The sequence below is a fragment of the Eucyclogobius newberryi genome, unplaced genomic scaffold (genome assembly GCF_026437365.1).
Source record: "Eucyclogobius newberryi isolate DKJ021-1_F unplaced genomic scaffold, fEucNew1.0.hap1 SCAF_8, whole genome shotgun sequence".
Taxonomy (NCBI): domain Eukaryota; kingdom Metazoa; phylum Chordata; class Actinopteri; order Gobiiformes; family Gobiidae; genus Eucyclogobius; species Eucyclogobius newberryi.
Genome location: NW_027316500.1, coordinates 22,066,805 through 22,083,882, shown reverse-complemented (window position 1 = coordinate 22,083,882; position 17,078 = coordinate 22,066,805). Strand labels below are relative to the sequence as shown.

The following is a 17,078-nucleotide window of genomic DNA, read 5'->3' as shown; positions in this document are numbered from 1 at the left end:
GCCGCTGCACCGATCCGCCTGTCGATCTCACGCTCCATCCTTCCCTCACTCGTGAACAAGACCCCGAGATACTTGAACTCCTCCACTTGGGGCAAGGACTCCCCACCCACCTGGAGAGGGCAAGCCACCTTTTTCCGGTCAATGACCATAACCTCGAATTTGGATAATTCTCATCCCAGCCGCTTCACACTCGGCTGCAAACCGTCCCAGTGCAGCTGCAGGTCCGGGTTTGATGGAGCCATCAGGGCAACATCGTCTGCAAACAGCAGAGATGAGATCCTGTGGTCCCCAAACCGGACACCCTCCGACCCCTGACTGCGCCTAGAAATTCTGTCCATAAAAACTATGAACAGAACCGGTGGCAAAGGGCAGGGTGGATGTGACTTCAGCTTGGGTGATGGACGAGTCAGCCTTCGAGCCCCAGTCTCTGCTTCCTCTTCAGGAGACGTGACAGTGGGATTAAGGAGGTCCTCAAAATATTCCTTCCACCGTCCAACAACATTTCCAGTCGAGGTCAGCAGGTCTCCACCCGTAAACGGTGTTGGTGAAGCACTGCTTCCTCCGCCTGAGGCGCCGGACGGTTTGCCAGAATTTCTTTGGGGCCGACCTATAGTCCTCCATGGCTTTGTTTTTTTAATGAAATTCTTGTATTATATTTTTTTAAAGGGAATATGTTATGTAAACTTGTATGATCTTTTGATCATGTTATAATGGTATCGTTTCTTAAGCATTGATGGGGTACTTGACCTTTTTGTTTTAAATTAGTACATTAGTGTTTTCCACCAAAGCAGCACTTTGTTACAAAGTTAGACCACTGCTCCTTGCTTATGGCTGTCAATAAAGTATTTTATCTATTTTTGTTGTGAGTTTCACTTCGCTGTCTCATAAAAAGCTGTGTTAAAGCCGTGCATGCGCCATAACTAGAATGCATGTAAAATATTTAATTTATTTTGTATGTTTGTGTAATCATGTATTGTCCAGTATTTGAGGCTTGAGTGGTCAGCATATTGTCATTTTCACCTACCCCCTATCTCCTCCCACTGCTCTGTACTTGTATAGGATTAAAAATGTCACAGCCATTTTTTCTCTTTCTTGTTTTTTAATGGTGAAAAAGCAGAACATGAAAAGGCAGTTTCTCAGTCCTGCAGTTTGAGAGGAAAGTCAATGGACCCGTTTCTATTATTGAGTTGCGTACTTGCCTCTGATCAATACTGTGGTCTACAATGAACAAACTGTAAAATAATGATCTCCGTATGTTATAGTCTCGTAAATGCCAAAAACGGGCATAACATACAATATCTTCTTATTTTTGGAAATAGAACTAGAATTTGCTTGTCACATTTTGTGTGTCATCAGTAGTAAATTAAGTGTTAAGTAAATCTACATATAAGTACTATATAGAAGTAGCAGTTAACAATGGAGAACATTTTGGCGATCACTTTGCCTTTTACACAGCACAATCAATTCCCTGTACCAAGACTTTTACAACTCAATCTACTGCAGCGCATGCATCCAATTATAATAACAGAATAAAAAAGGCATTGTAGATAAATCTCCCATGTGACACAATTGAATTTAGAGTGGCAACAAATATGCATTACATACTTCATCATATGTCACTTTCTCTCAAAGTGGGTCACGCTACGTCGCAAATTCAGCCATTCTTCTTCTTGGCACACTGATCTGATTTGTTAATGCCATTTTATTGATTTTGAGAAGGAATAATCTTACGCTTGACTTCAATATATAAACCTCCCTTAGGTCCACATTAATCTCAAATACATTGGGTTGCTGTCGCCTGTCCTTTTTTCCCCTTTTCTTTTTTCTCTTTTGGGTGCATTCCCGGTTGCCTACTTACATTATGCTCGGGACAAAGTGACCACAGGGAAAGATCCTCTCCGGACGGCGTTGGACCACACACCAACTCGATTCATGACAGGAACTGAAACATGCAAAACAAAAGGTTTATAAATCGAGCAGGGAATTGCCTATTTATTCTGAGAAGATGTCTCTAAACATTGAGCCTCGCTGGTGTTTGGGGGGAGGAAATACAACAGAAGCAAAATGACTGTGGTAATTTAAAAGATGCTGTTTGCCATCTGCAGCGTTTAATGCTCTTTCAGTAAATGGAGTTTGCGTACATTTGTCTGCTGACACTGGGATGTGGGATGGGATGAAGAATATAGATTGCATGTTTAGAACGTGACATCAAGGCACAGCTGCACCGGGTGTTGGGTTCCTGAATGGGCTGGATGAGGACAAATACAGTCAGCAAATAGAAGGGCTTAAATATTTGTGACTGTATGTTGACACTATTAATCACCTAATTACCTCTCCGTGGGCTGCCAGCCTGCCACTCATGAAGAGTGTTAAACTTGTCACACACTTCTCATTTATCATGCCTTTTCAGTGTATATGTATGTGTATAGGCTGATGTGATTTGAGGAAAAGTAAAGGTGTATTTGTTTATATTGTCAACTTGTTTGAGAATAGTATGGTATAGTTCACTGCCCACCTTAAATAAGATAAGATAAGATAAGATATTCCTTTATTGTCCCACATGGGGAAATTTCATTGGTGCAACGCAGGTAGATACAGAGGTAGATACAGAAGAACAGATCACTTATAGGAAGTCTGAAAAACACTTTCAGTAGAAGATCTCCTATAAATAAATAAAAACTCCCATAGACAAATAAATAAATAAATAAATACCATTGCATGTGATCCCGACAGTAATTGCACATGAATATGTGTCACGACAGCACATAGATTGCACATGAATTTCACAGTAATTGCACATACGACAGAATTGCACATCAGTATTAGGTTAGGTCAGTATTGCGACGGGATAACGTGACGATCTCCGGTAAGATGACTGTTCTCCGCAGTTTCATGAGTTCCTCCTTTGTGGAAACGCGGTACGAGCCGGCCGGGGGGCGGGGCCGGAGCCGGGGGGCGGGGCCGGAGCCGGGGGGCGGGGCCGGAGCCGGGGGGCGGGGCCGGAGCCGGGGGACTCAGAGCCAAGACACATCGCAACGACACGACGAAAACACTCAATCCAGCCGAATAAAGTCAAAACACGTTAATTTAAAGCGATTCCAGTGCGTGTCCCGATCGTTCGTGAAGTTCCTCTTTCATATAAACGTGTACATAAATGTGTACCGACGACACGCCGTACTTTAGCGCGGCCGGAGGGCGCGGGGGGGGGGGGCTCGCTCGGAGCTAGCTCACGTCACAACAACACACACAACACAACGAACGCAACGAAAAACGCTCAAATCCAGCCGAAAAAAGTCAAAAACAGTTGAATTAAAAAACTATTCCAGCGCGTGTCCCTATCGTACAGTAAAATAGAAAAAATATACTAACTATATTTACAAAATATAGGAGATAAAGCACAATAAGTGTGAGAAAGAAGAGAGAGCGTTTACACCGGGCTGCCAGCTGTACCAGCGCCTTATGACGCTGGTACAGCGTCATAAGGCAAATAAATACTTGGTTAAACATAATTCCTCCTATAGGAATGTGCAGTTGACCGTGTTGGTGTTGACTTTCCAATGGCCAAAGGTGACATGTGTTTCATGTCTTTCAAGAGCAGTCCAAGACTTTCTTCCCAAAGGAAAACAAAGACACGTGAAGCCCTGAAGCGCCATCGCCTTTTCCATCCTCGCTCGAACATCTCCTTGTCCCTCTGGTCACAGACCAGAGAAGAGTGTCTGAGGTGTCAGTGCACTTCTGCTGCTCGTGAGCTCTTCTGCTCTTTGATCTCCTGCTCTTTACTCTTCTTCTCTTCTGCTCCTTGCTCTTCTCTTCTGCTTTTCTGTTCTTTTCTCTACTGCTTAATATTCTTCTCTTCTTCTCTTTCTTTCCTGCTTCATACTCTTCTTCTTCTTTACTGCTTTATACTCTTCTTATTTTGTTGTTGTTGTTGTTGGTGTTTTATGGCGGTTGGATTCCAAGTGTTGCATTACCGCCAGACTTTATTCCTCAGACTTTGTCGTAGTCCTCAGACTGTGTCGTAGTCCGTAAAAGTACTCCTTCCATTGCTTTGGTGTTACAAAGCCCATGAGGTCATGATATTATGTCTTTGTGACTAGAATAGTTGTTGTTGTTTCAGAGACCAACCGATGCGTGTTCAGCAAGAGGGCTGCTGAGGTGCAAAAAGTTAGAGCCTCTCAAGGCATATCCTACGCGGATGCGGTCAAGAAGGTGTCTGGTAGTCAGGTGAAGGTGGATGCAGTGCGGGCTGCCAGTGCTGCTGGTGACCTAGGCGACAGGGGAGGGGGCAGCGTTGCCCGCGGCCAGGGGGAGGTCCCCACTGGGATCCCTGTGAGTGTGGCTTCCACGGGCAGAGGCCCTGTGGGTGCGGAGGATGTACTGGTTGTGAAGAGGAAAGATTTCTTCCTCTTTATGGTGGAAGTGATTAACTGTACTGGTCAAACCAAGAAGAGATCCGAAAAGACTAGGATCATCGCTAAGGCTGCAGGGAAGTACTTTGGAGCTGGGGGTCCCGAGTGGACGGAGATAGAGGATGCGCTGCGGGAAGGCACCCTGCCCCATTCTGGCAGTGGGAGTGGGGGGGCTCCCGATGCGCCGTCAGGTTCCGGGGGCTCATAATGGCGGTGGTTGTCTTGCAATGGAATGCGCGTGGTCTTCGTGCTAATGGCCAGGAATTTAAGCATTTTGTCTCTACCTTGTTGAACAAGCCTCACGTTATGTGCGTGCAGGAGACTTGGTTACAACCTAGGTGGGTTTTTGGGATACAAGGGTATGTGTGTGTTAGGAATGATAGGGAGCAGGGTAGAGGCGGAGGTGTGGCTGTGTTTGTCCGAGATGACCTAAATTACGTTGTTGTCAGTGTGAGTAAAGCGCCGGAGGCTCTGGCGGTGAGGGTCTGGCTGGGTGGTGAAGCTGTTACTGTGGTTAACCTTTATAATCCGTGTGGTGAGTTAACGTTAGAGTCCTTACATAGTATCGGTAAGGATGTTCGGGGAAAGGCTGTGTGGTGTGGGGATTTTAATGCGCATAGCGCTTTGTGGGGCGGTAGTGGTACCGATAGGTATGGGCAGGTGGTAGAGGGTTTTATCAATCAAAGGGAGTTGGTTTGTCTGAATGATGGGAGTGGGACCCGCTATGATATGGGGACCGGTACGGAAAGTGCAATAGATCTTACGCTTGTGTCCAAGGAGTTAGCTGGTGTTTGTAGTTGGGAGGTTCTTGGTAATCTTTCTTTTGGTAGCAATCACTATCTAGTACGCACCGAGATTGGCTTTGGGAGCTGTGTGGTCAGGGGGACGAGGATCCAGAGGTGGCAGTTGGCAAGGGCGAACTGGGGGGCTTTCCTGAGGAAAGCTGATGATGGTTCTAGGGTTCTGCAGGAAGGAGGATTGACTCAGGTGGATGATCTCAATAGTGCAATTGTCTCGCTCATCACGCAGTCAGCGGTAGGCACGATTCCTAAGAGTGGTGGTATTGGACAAAGGAAGCGGGTGCCGTGGTGGAATGAAGCATGTGGTTATGCTGTTGGCGTTTCGCCGGCTAAGGGTTACCCACACTGAGGGTGCCCTCATTGACTACAAGAGGGCCCGCGCTGTTGTGCGGAAAACTGTAAGAACGGCCAAGAGTGCCTGTTGGAGGCGGTATTGTTCCAAAATTGGGAGAGAAACGCGTCTCGGGGATGTTTGGGGGATGATTAAGCGGATGCATGGGGTTGAGCGCCGTCACGGGACCCCGGTCCTAATACAGAATGGTGTTGAAGCAGTCAGCGACGTTGACAAAGCTGAACTGTTGGCCAGCACCTTTGTGTCGGTGCACAGCTCTGACAATCTCTCACCTGCGGAAAGGCACTACAGGGAGAGTACTTTGGCCCAGAATTCTGAGCTGATTGGGCACCAGCCTTCGACTCAAGATGACCTTGACCTTCCGTTTAGTTTGTTTGAGCTAAGGAGAGCACTTTCTAAGGCGAAACAGACAGCCCCGGGTAGAGATGAGGTGTGCTATGACATGCTCTCTCATTTGACTGGTGACACGCTTGGGCTAGTCCTGGGTCTTTTCAACCGTGTTTGGGATTCAGGTTGTGTTCTGAAGCCGGGTAGGCCAGCGTCTGACCCTTCAAGTTATAGGCCGATTGCCTTGACGTTGCAGCTCGGGAAAACGATGGAGCGCATGGTTACCGAGCGGTTGGATTACTTCTTGGAGAGTCAGGGTTTGCTTCCCGCGCACCAGAGTGGTTTCCGTAGGGGCAGGAACACCATGGATTCCGTGTTGTGTTTGGAATCTGATATCCAGCTGGCCAGGGCTCAGAAAGAAAAGGTTATTGCGGTGCTCTTTGATGTGGAGAAGGCGTACGATATGGTTTGGAAGGATGGGCTCCTCATTAAGCTGCGGAAGTGTGGTGTGAAGGGTAAACTGTTTAACTGGGTCCGGAGCTTTCTGTCTGGCCGGCGTATTCAAACCAGAGTGGGCGCTGCTTACTCTGGGGTCTATGAGGTAGAGAATGGGATCCCGCAGGGGAGTGTGTGTAGCCCTATCTTGTTCAATGTTATGATTAAGGACATCTTTGACGACGTGGATGGGTCTGTTGGGAGGAGCCTTTATGCTGATGATGGCGCTCTATGGGTGAGAGGGAGGAATCTCCGGTTTTACGAGGCGAAACTGCAAAGGGCAATACAGCAGGTGGAGCAGTGGACCCTGAAGTGGGGATTTAAACTGTTCGTACGGAAGTCTCAAGTGATCTGTTTCTTCAATGGGCATAGGGACGTCTCCCTTCGACTGCATGGGCAGGTGCTCGAACAGGTCAGGGAGGTGAGGTTCTTGGGGGTCACCTTTGACGAGAGGCTTAGTTGGCGTCAGCACATTGATGAGGTCAGTGGTAAATGCAAAAGGGTGAATAACTTGCTTCGTTGTCTATCCGGCCAGGACTGGGGGGCCAGCAGAAGGTCGCTCCTGGGTATTTATCGGGCCGTCATGAAGGCGGCTATTGATTATGGCTGTATAGCCTACATGTCTGCGGCTGAGACTAACTTAAAGAAGCTTGATGTGGAGCAAGCCCAGGCCTTGCGCATCTGCTGTAGGGCTTTTAGGACCTCCCCTGTCTCGGCGCTGCAGGTTGAGTTGGGGGAATTGCCGTTACGGCTCCGGAGGCTAGAACTTCTGTTGGCTTAGTGGGTGAATGTGCAAGGTCATACGAGCTCTCACCCGGTGAGGGACTTTCTCAGGGTTGATGGGGGGCAGAATGAGGCTGGCAGTATGGTTTTTAGCCAGGTAGGAAATGCGAAGGCGCGGCTTGCGGGGGTTGGTGATCTGCGTGTGAGCCCGTCGGTGGCTTTGTCTGCTATAGCTCCGTGGAAGTTTGTCCCGGCTCCTGTTGATGTTAGCTTGCATGGCAAGCTTAGAGGAGTCGCTGGGAGGGCACCGCAGTTTGCCGTTCAAGCGCTCATCGATAAGCACTCAGGTGATGTGTTTATTTATACCAACGGGTCTAGGGATCCTGAGAGTGGGCGTACTGGCGCCGCTTATTTTGTGCCTGACCTGGGGCTGGCGGTCAAGAAGAGGTTGACAGATCGCCTTTCTGTTTTCACGGCGGAACTCATAGCGATACGGTTGGCATTGGAATGGGCGGAATCTGCTTTGCAGTGTTGCAGCATTGTGGTGGCCTCTGACAGCCTTTCTGCATTGCAAAGCATTAAATCTGGGAAATCGGATTGCAGACAGGATGTGTTGAATGGCATCTTCTGTCTGATGCTCTCCCTGTCCAGGAAGGATGTGAGGGTTTCCTTCATTTGGGTCCCTGCGCATGTGGGGGTGGATGGTAACGAAATGGCTGATACACTGGCTAAACGTTCCCTTAGGCGGCCATCAATTGATGTGGCGGTTGAGTTAAGCAAATTTGAAATCAAGCCCGTTATCAAGAGTCATGTGGTCGGCCTTTGGCAGGAATTTTGGAGCCACTGTGTTACTGGACGGCATCTCTATCACATACAGGGTAGTGTGGGTCCTTGCGGGTCTATGCGCAGGTACGCGTGGGAGGAAAGGGCCTTCGCCCGCATGAGGATTGGCCATACTGGACTCAATTGGTCACTGAGTAGGATAGGCAAACATCCGACCGGTCTGTGTGGTCACTGTCGGGTGCCAGAGACTGTCGAGCATGTGCTGATTTGCTGTGAGGCTTATGATAGAGAAAGGGCCGGGTTGGCCTTGTGGTTTCGGAATAATGGGCGGGAGTTCAATCTGCGGAACGTTCTGGCGATCCAGTCACAGGGTTTGTGTCAGGCTGTGGTTGCTTACTTATGTAGCACAGGGCTGGGTAAACGTTTATAGAGGTGGGGGGTGTTGGGAGACTGAGCCGAGGATGAGGAGCAAGAGGATGTTCTAACGCGCTTTGACTTCATGGGCCTAGAAACGACAGAGTGATGGAAGAAGGACTTCTAAAGGATAAAACGACAAAGACGTCCCATGACCTCATGGGCTTTGTAAAACAACAAAGACGTCCCATGACCTCATGGGCTTTGTACTTCCAAAGCAATGGAATAAGAATTTTTAAGGACTACGACAAAGTCTGAGGGGAGGAAGAACTTCTATAGGACACAATGACAAAGGCATCTCATGACCTCTTGGGCTTTGTCAAAGCACTGGAGGTCAAAGCACTGGAAGAACAACTTTTAGGACTACGACAAAGTCTGGGGAATAAAGTCTGGCGGTAATGCGACACTCGGAGGCCAACCGCCATAAAACAACAACAACAACAACAACATGACCTCTTGGGTTTTGTCAAAGCACTGGAAGTCAAAGCACTGGAAGTACAAATTTTAGGACTACGACAAAGTCTGGGGAATAAAGTCTGGTGGTAATGCGACACTCGGCTGTCGACTGCCATAAAACAATAACAACAGCAACAACAGTCTAAGGAATAAAGTCTGGCGGTAATGCAACACTCGGATGCCAACCGCCATAAAACAACAACAACAACAACAACCGGCTTTATTCCAGGGAGACTCTTCTTCATCTTCCTTTCCTTCTTTGACGTTCGGTGCTTCCACCGTACAGCTTTATTCTTTAGGCTTCATTCTATAGGCTTTAATATTTCCACTGATGTTGCTGCTTGGTAGCCGTGCGTCTACGAGACTGGACGAGGACAGGAGACCACCCCCACCCCCATCTCGTCACTCTGATCACTCTGACTCCCCAAAAGCAGACCCCCATCACTCCGACTCCCATTTAGCGCCTTTAGCCTGTTTTCTATATCTGCCCAATCAAGCTCCTTTGTTCCAAGGAATCTCCCTGCAGCTTTAGCAATGATCCTGATCCTTTCAGTTCTGCTTTGAGTCTGAGCAGCACAGTTTACAATATCCACCATAAAGAGTACAAAATCCTCTCTATCCACAACCAGGGTATTCTCATTAATTCTGGAACCTGCACACTTGGGACCTCCACTCTTGAAACCTTCACACTTCTTGGGAGCCACGCTGGCCTTTCTCATTTCGCCCTGGCTGGGAGCAGCGCTGGCTCCTCTCTCTGTATTTACTCTAAACTCGTTACTTGAAACTTTCATGACTGCATCTGCATAGGATATACCTTGAGAGACCTTTATTTTATGCACCTCAGCAGCTCTTTTGCTAAACCTGCATCCCCCGTAGGCAGAGCTATGTTCTTCCCCACAGTTACAGCACTTCAGTTTTGCTCCCACGTCACACTTCCCACACTCGTGATCTCCTGCACATTTACCACATCTTTGCCTCCCTCTACAGACCGCTGCAATATGCCCAAAGCGCTGGCACTTAAAGCAACGCAGGGGCGGTGGAACATATGGCCTAACGTCATGGCACATGAACCCAATGAACACCTTACTAGGCAGGCACCTCCCTTCAAGTGTTACCATTACCGACAAGCTGTCACATCTTACCCCAGACCGGGTCACTTTCAACCGCCTAGCGTCCACCACCGTAGCTCCAGTCAAATTCTCCTTAACTTCATCCACAGACGTCGCCGTAGGGACACCTACGATAACTCCTCTGACCGTGTTTCTTTCAGCATCAGACACAAGAATGTCCTTTCCACCCAGACGTTTAGTTCCAATCGCCTTCCGTTGCTGAGCCGCGTCCTTGCACACGACCAGCAGCGAGCCATCTCTAAGGACACTCGCACTCTTGATCACTCCCACAGCTACAGTTAGGCTCTTTGACAATGCCACTGAATTCCACTCCTTAAAGGATGCACTATCCTGTGCAAGCTTTATGATCACCTTACAGTCTCTGCTCTCACCCCGGATATCAATAGCTTCAGCCTCATCCTGCTGCTCATTCCCAGAACCCTCGGACGAGCTAAGGGACTTTTTACGTTTCCGGGCACGTGCAGCCAGAAAAGGCTGCTCCTCCACGCCGTCCAGAACGTCTTCTACCACCGATCCACTCTCCTCCGCCATCTGCTTCATACTCTTCTTCTTCTTTACTGCTTTATACTCTTCTTATTTTCTTCTTCTCCTCTTTACTGCTTGACACTCTTGTTGTTGTTGATGTTGTTTTATGGCGGTTGGCATCCAATTGTTGCATTACCGCTTTATACACTCTTCTTCTTGTTGTTGTTGTTGTTGTTGTTGTTGTTGTTTTATGGCGGTTGGCATCCAATTGTTGCATTACCGCCAGACTTTATTCCTCAGACTATCTTCTCTTCTTTACTGCTTATACTCTTCTTCTCTTCTTTATTGCTTTATACTCTTCTCTTCTTTACTGCTTTATACTCTTCTCTTCTTTACTGCTTTATACTCTTCTTCTTCTCTTCTTTACTGCTTGATACTCTTCTCTTTTTTACTGCTTATACTCTTCTTCTCTTCTTTACTGCTTTATACTCTTCTTATCTTCTTTACTGCTTGATACTCTTCTTCTTCTCTTCTTTACTGCTTGATACTCTTCTTCTTCTCTTCTTTACTGTTTTATACTCTTCTTCTTCTCTTCTTTACTGCTTTATACTCTTCTTCTTATCTTCTTTACTGCTTGATACTCTTCTTCTTCTCTTCTCTACTGCTTGATACTCTTCTTCTTCTCTTCTTTACTGCTTGATACTCTTCTTCTTCTCTTCTTTACTGCGTTATACTCTTCTTCTTCTCTTCTTTACTGCTTTATACTCTTCTCTTCTTTACTGCTTTATACTCTTCTCTTCTTTACTGCTTTATAGTCTTCTTCTTATCTTCTTTACTGCTTGATACTCTTCTTCTCTTCTTTACTACTTTAAACTCTTCTTCTCTTTCGTTACTGCTTTATACTCTTCTTATTTTCTTCTTCTCTTCTTTACGGCTTTATACTCTTCTTCTTTATAGAAAAAGCTTCTCTTCTTTACTGCTTTATACTCTTCTTCTCTTCTTTACTGCTTGACACTCTTCTTCTTCTCTTCTTTACTGCTTTATACTCTTCTTCTCTTCTTTACTGCTTATACTCTTCTTTTTCTCTTCTTTACTGCTTGATACTCTTCTTCTCTTCTTTACTGTTTTATACTCTTCTTGTCTTGGCTCTTGTGCTCCGCGCGCGCGGTGTGTGAGCGCGCGAGCCGCGTGCGCGAGACAAGTGGGCAAAGGCTCCGCCTCGTTCAAAAAAGCGAGCGAGAGAAAAAAGGGAAAAGCAAACTGATACACACCTCTCAATTCTGGCAGGAGGAAAAGAATAGGAGTGTTTATGAAGCGTCCAAGTAAACAGCGGGAGAACCAGGCAGAGCAGAGACTTCCCCGCGTTAAACACCGACTATCGTGTTCTCAGCACCGGAGCTGGTCCCGCTGCCTCAGGATTAAGTTCATCTAAAGGTGGATCATAATCTTAAATCCGAGATAACAAGCGAATTTGAAATGCGTAGCCTGCCATGCTATTCCTGGAGCCCTCAAAGCCGACGCGTGAACTCCCAGTAAACAGCCAGTCAAGGTAGGACTCCATTATCGTCAAGGTGTTTTCAGATGTATTTGTGTCTGTAGTTTTGAAGCAGTGTTCGCCTCGCTGCCCATGTGTCCTGCGCCATCCGCGCAGAGGGACACGGGAGGTGGAGCAGTGTTAGCATGTCCTCCTCTAGCTGCTCCTGCTCCAGTGATGAGGGAACAGCGCTCTCAACTACTCCCTCATCAACTGTCCACTCTGTCCACCCTGTCCACTCGGTCCACTCTGGACTGGGGACGTCTTTAGCGTCACCACAAGTTTGTATAATGTTCAGTGCATATGGCAAAGTTTCTAGACTGTGTGGATGGCTATATAAAAGTTTGTGATATTATGGTGGCATGTGCGAACACACCCTGTTGCCTTCTTAAGTGATTAAGACCAATTAGACAGACAGTCCCATTCCTTTGTCGAACACCTGTCATAAAACTCAAAGAATCCATTTCAACTTTTAAAAACATTGCATTTATCTATTTATCAAGTGGTGATTGATCTCATAGTTCATGATACTAAGTTGACTGCAGTTATGTCCAGGACCACCACACTGAGCACCTTGTGGCATCTGCACCGCCTCCAACACTTCCACAAACACATCCCATACCAGAGATACGTGATTATGCAAATATCAAATTAGGTCACCCATTATAAAACACTTAAATGTAAATGTTGTTCATATGATCCACACCGACCTCCTGCTTTTCTTGTAACTAACATTGTGTGTGTGTTACTTAAATGTTTTGTCAGGTTGAGCGTTGGCAGCGTTTACAACATGAATGCAATTGAACATGAGTAATAATTTGAATCTTTGGATTATTTGCAGAGCCCTAATGCCTATATTTTACTTGAAGGTTATAACAATTTGCAATCTAAACTTAATTAATTAGGAGTGGGCGATTACTTTTTCACAAAAATTAAACAGAAATGTGTTGAAACATGTCTTTAAATGTATTATTTGAGGTTCAATTATCAGACAAATGTGAAATGTATGTCAAATGAATCCCAAAAGTGCAGAAATATCACCTTATACCTTTTATTTGAAAGTTTACAACACAACTTTCTCACATTTCTATTTTTAATCAGCCCTTCTGTAGCATTTTCACAATACAATCAATATTCAAATTGTGCATATCTTCAATACAACATTCACGATATTATATGCACATTCTGATACATTGCCCAACTCCATTAGTTCTACATAACAATTGGGACATCTTTCCATCATGTTACTTTATTTCTCTTGTATGCTTGTTTTCTTTTTTTGAAAAACTTGGTTCTTTTGGCGGCTTGTGTGGAGGAGAGCCGGACGTAAAAGGAGATGGTGGCAGTGCAGGAGGTGGTGGAGGAGGGCGGCTCTATTGTCTGGCCAGTGAAGGGGTGGGGATTTGAGGCTGTATGCAGATGTGCTGCTGGCAACGGACATCTGCTCTCTCCCCCTGTGGGCATTGTGGCCACAGGCAGGGGAACTTAGCGAGGAGTCTGGCCGCACAGAAAGGCCCTTTGTGGATCTGAGACGAGCCGGAGTTCGGTAAATGTTTGCTTTTCAAACTCGGAGCATGTCGGATGATGATGGTGCGACCGACTTTGTCGTTTAGTCGCCGTCGTAGTCGCCCGATTGCACCGTAAAAAGGATAAGGATGAAATGAAAACACAAGCATACAAGAGAAATAAAGTAACATGATGGAAAGATGTCCCAATTGTTATGTAGAACTAATGGAGTTGGGCAATGTATCAGAATGTGCATATAATATCGTGAATGTTGTTTTGAAGATGTGCACAATTTGAATATTGATTGTATTGTGAAAATGCTACAGAAGGGCTGATTTAAAAATAGAAATGTGAGAAAGTTGTGTTGTAAACTTTCAAATAAAGGTATAAGGTGATATTTCTGCACTTTTGGGATTCATTTGACAGACATTTCACATTTGTCTGATAATTAAACCTCAAATAATACATTTAAAGACATGTTTCAACACATTTCTGTTTAATTTTTGTGAAAAAGAAATCACCCACTCCTAATTAATGAAGTTTGGATTGCAAATTGTTATAACCTTCAAGTAAAATATAGACTCTGCAATTCATCCAATTATTTAAATTATTACTCATGTTCAATTGCATTCATGTTGTAATAAAACCCCCAGTTAATTACAGCTAATTTATTTCTGTTCATAAGTGTTGCTATTTCCAATCTGCAATGGCCTTAAAAACAAATGTTACGAAATATTACTAATAAAAACTATCCATGGGTTTCAGAAGGATAAAAAATTACGATCTGAGCAATATTGACAAAAATTAATATCTCAATATATATATATATTTTTATGAGCATTCTGATAACGGTCAATCGACTAGAAATGTGCTAAAACATGTCTTTAAATGTATTAGTTGAGGTTTAATTATCAGACAAATTATCACAAATGAATATCACAAAAGTACACAAATATCACCGTGTATGCTGAAAGTTCATCACATACATTTAATTTTTTTTAATTTTTCGCAGCATTTTTTACTACAGTCGAAAACACCTAATATTCAAAATTTGCACATCTTCAAAACAACATGAACGATATTATATTAATGACTCTATATTGCCCGGTAATCAAAACATTGCATATAACAAGAATTCAAAATAATTTGAATAATGAGCCAAACAATCACGATGAATAATTTCTGCCCTAACAGACCTACACAACCGACAAACAGATTACGACGGGCTCTGTAACGTTGTAATATAAATGGAATACAGTTACCCATTACATTAAAGGAAGTTTCAAAAAGGTATAGAAGCCCCCCTTTTATTAACAAGTATTATTCATGTTTCCATCGTGCAGTATTTACTGTAGCCCACGCTCAACTCTGCCCACATCCCCTCCCCTTGTCCTCCGCTTTCACTCCCCAGGGGCTTCAACTTCCTCTCCTGTCTCTGTGGCCTGACTGCGTTCACATATGAAAGCCTGGCCTCCCCAGAGTGTGAAAAAAACACACACAACACAACACCCCCCTCATCACATGCAGCATCACAACGTACATGACAGCTTCTATCAGGTCGTTTGATTTATATCGCCAAGGTGTAAAATGCCACGAAAATGTAAAACCGAGCCTTTTTAATATTTATGCTACCTTCCTAGTGTACAGCTTGTGTGATCGCAGCTATCATTGTCGACTCGGGGAGTGTGTGTGCGCGCGTCTCATTTGCTTCAACACGTATTCCCCGGTGGCTGATGGAGTCAGTGTGCTGTGATTACGAACATGATTTGTGCTTGTACCGAGCACTGTTGTACACGGCTGATCTGCAGCATCTCATTTCTGTGTGTGTGCTGTGTTTTTTTTTTTTTTTTTTTGCTGTGTTTCAGAACGGAGAAGGGAAAGCAGGAGCAGCGGTGCAGGGAGAGATGATAGCTTTTGAAAGCGCAGGTGCTGTCTCTCACTCCGCTCAACGCCGTCTTGTTATTGGACAGGGAGCCCATGCTGTTTATTGCATTGCTGTCATGTCCTACTTTTTTTCTAGCGCATATCAAACGGGGAATCTTGGCAGAATTTTGAGGCAGGCTGAAGAAAGAATATGAAACAGTGAATCGACCGGCTGTTTTTTGAAGTCGCAGAAGCAAAGCAATTACAATTGGTTAATCATATTCTCAGAGCCTAATACACCCATTTAACACTGCGATTTGGACACAGCTGAAATAGCTCTTGTGAACTCTTCTGAGAATTCCCATAATGGCCGGGGCTCTAACGGCTCCTAAAAGTTCCCGTAGGAGTAGGTCTGAGAGGATTTCGCAGTCATGTGAGAGAGCTATGCATTGTGCAGAAGGAGGTAATGGGTGTGAAATTACACTGTGCCATCTGCAAGGGGCTAAAATGTACAGCTCCGTGTCACCCACATATAAAGCGCTTGGCACAGGCGCCGCGGTTCCAGGTGTGATTAAAACAAACTCTTGGCATAAACAGCTGCAAATCCTGATGTTTTTTTAATAATGTTTCTTTGTTTAACGACGGCACACTTTCGTCGCACATGTCAAAACGATACTCCTCTTCTGTTTTGCTGGTTGGAAGTAAAATATTTGATACTGCCACGTCAAAGATGTAAGGATTGCAGTTTTTTGTTTTGTTTTTAAGCGTTGTAGTTTTTCTTTAGTGCAGACAAAAACAGACTGTGTTTTGCATAATGGCTCCACTTTTCTGCACCTGTTTTGGTTATATTGTGTCTGTTTTCTTCCAGCTGTGAAGATGAGATTTGAGTAAGATTGATGTGACCTCTTGAAAGCGGCAGGTGCGTGTGATTTCCTACACAGATAAAGCCTGTTTGCCCAGTCTTCCAATACACGCCCAGGAGGCTCTTAAAGTTTACATGTGTACTTTTGGATAAGGTAGACATAGAAACGTCATCCATTGTTTGCTGGAAATGGTGCATTACGTCTGTGCGATTTACTTTTAATTTGCGATTTACTTTTTTAAAACTGCTTTTGTGAGCTCCGGGCAACGCACAAACTGCCAGCTCTGCCAAATCACTGTGAGGTATTTTATCATAGTCTCAGCAGTGGCCAGAAAACAAGTGGATTATATGCCTGGGCAGTATTTTAAAACATTAAGTTTTTAATGGAGACAACACTTCATGATATACTTTGCTACCAGTGCCAAATTCTGAGGTTCGTATCCAATTTGTTTGCTCAATATTCTGCTACACTACTATTAATATTCCTGTACGTAAAAGATGCCTTATGTTTTTGACGTTCTATTTACCAATCGTGTGTGGCATATATTTTTCATAGTGTGTACAATATGAGCACCCTGCTATGCTAAGTTGTTATTTGTTTCTTTGTTGTTTCTAATTTGTTTCTTATTGTGTAATGATGACTACATTTTGATCAATTATTCTATCGTTACCAAAATGAAAAGTGTCGTAAACAAATCAGTCATGTTTGCAGCATTTACCATTCTGAAAATGTGAACACATCTTGGCAGAAATAAGTACATGTTTAAACAAAAATGGAATAAAACAATTAGATTCTGCAGAGTAAACCCTAACTTGTGCATTATTAATGAAAAGGCTTATATAAACTCGTAGTGAGTGTGGACACTGGATGATTAAAAAAGCATTTCCTTAAATTATTAACTCATTATATCAGCGGTGGGTGCAGTGGAGGATGTTTACCATGGCCTGTATTTATGTCG

At 44.7% G+C, this 17,078-nt stretch overlaps 1 protein-coding gene across 3 annotated transcripts in view; it reads left to right on the top strand.

Moving 5' to 3' along the window:
- The first annotated feature begins 11,625 nt into the window (after nt 1–11,625).
- ctbp2a (C-terminal binding protein 2a) overlaps nt 11,626–17,078 on the top strand; it is a 70,149-nt gene continuing 64,696 nt past the window's right edge. Inside the window, exon 1 of one of the 3 annotated variants that reach the window (XM_072437580.1) lies at nt 11,626–11,903. The gene's annotated coding sequence lies outside the window, so the exon portion shown is untranslated. The remainder of the gene's footprint in view (nt 11,904–17,078) is intronic. The other 2 variants (XM_072437576.1, XM_072437578.1) reach the window with 2 other exon arrangements.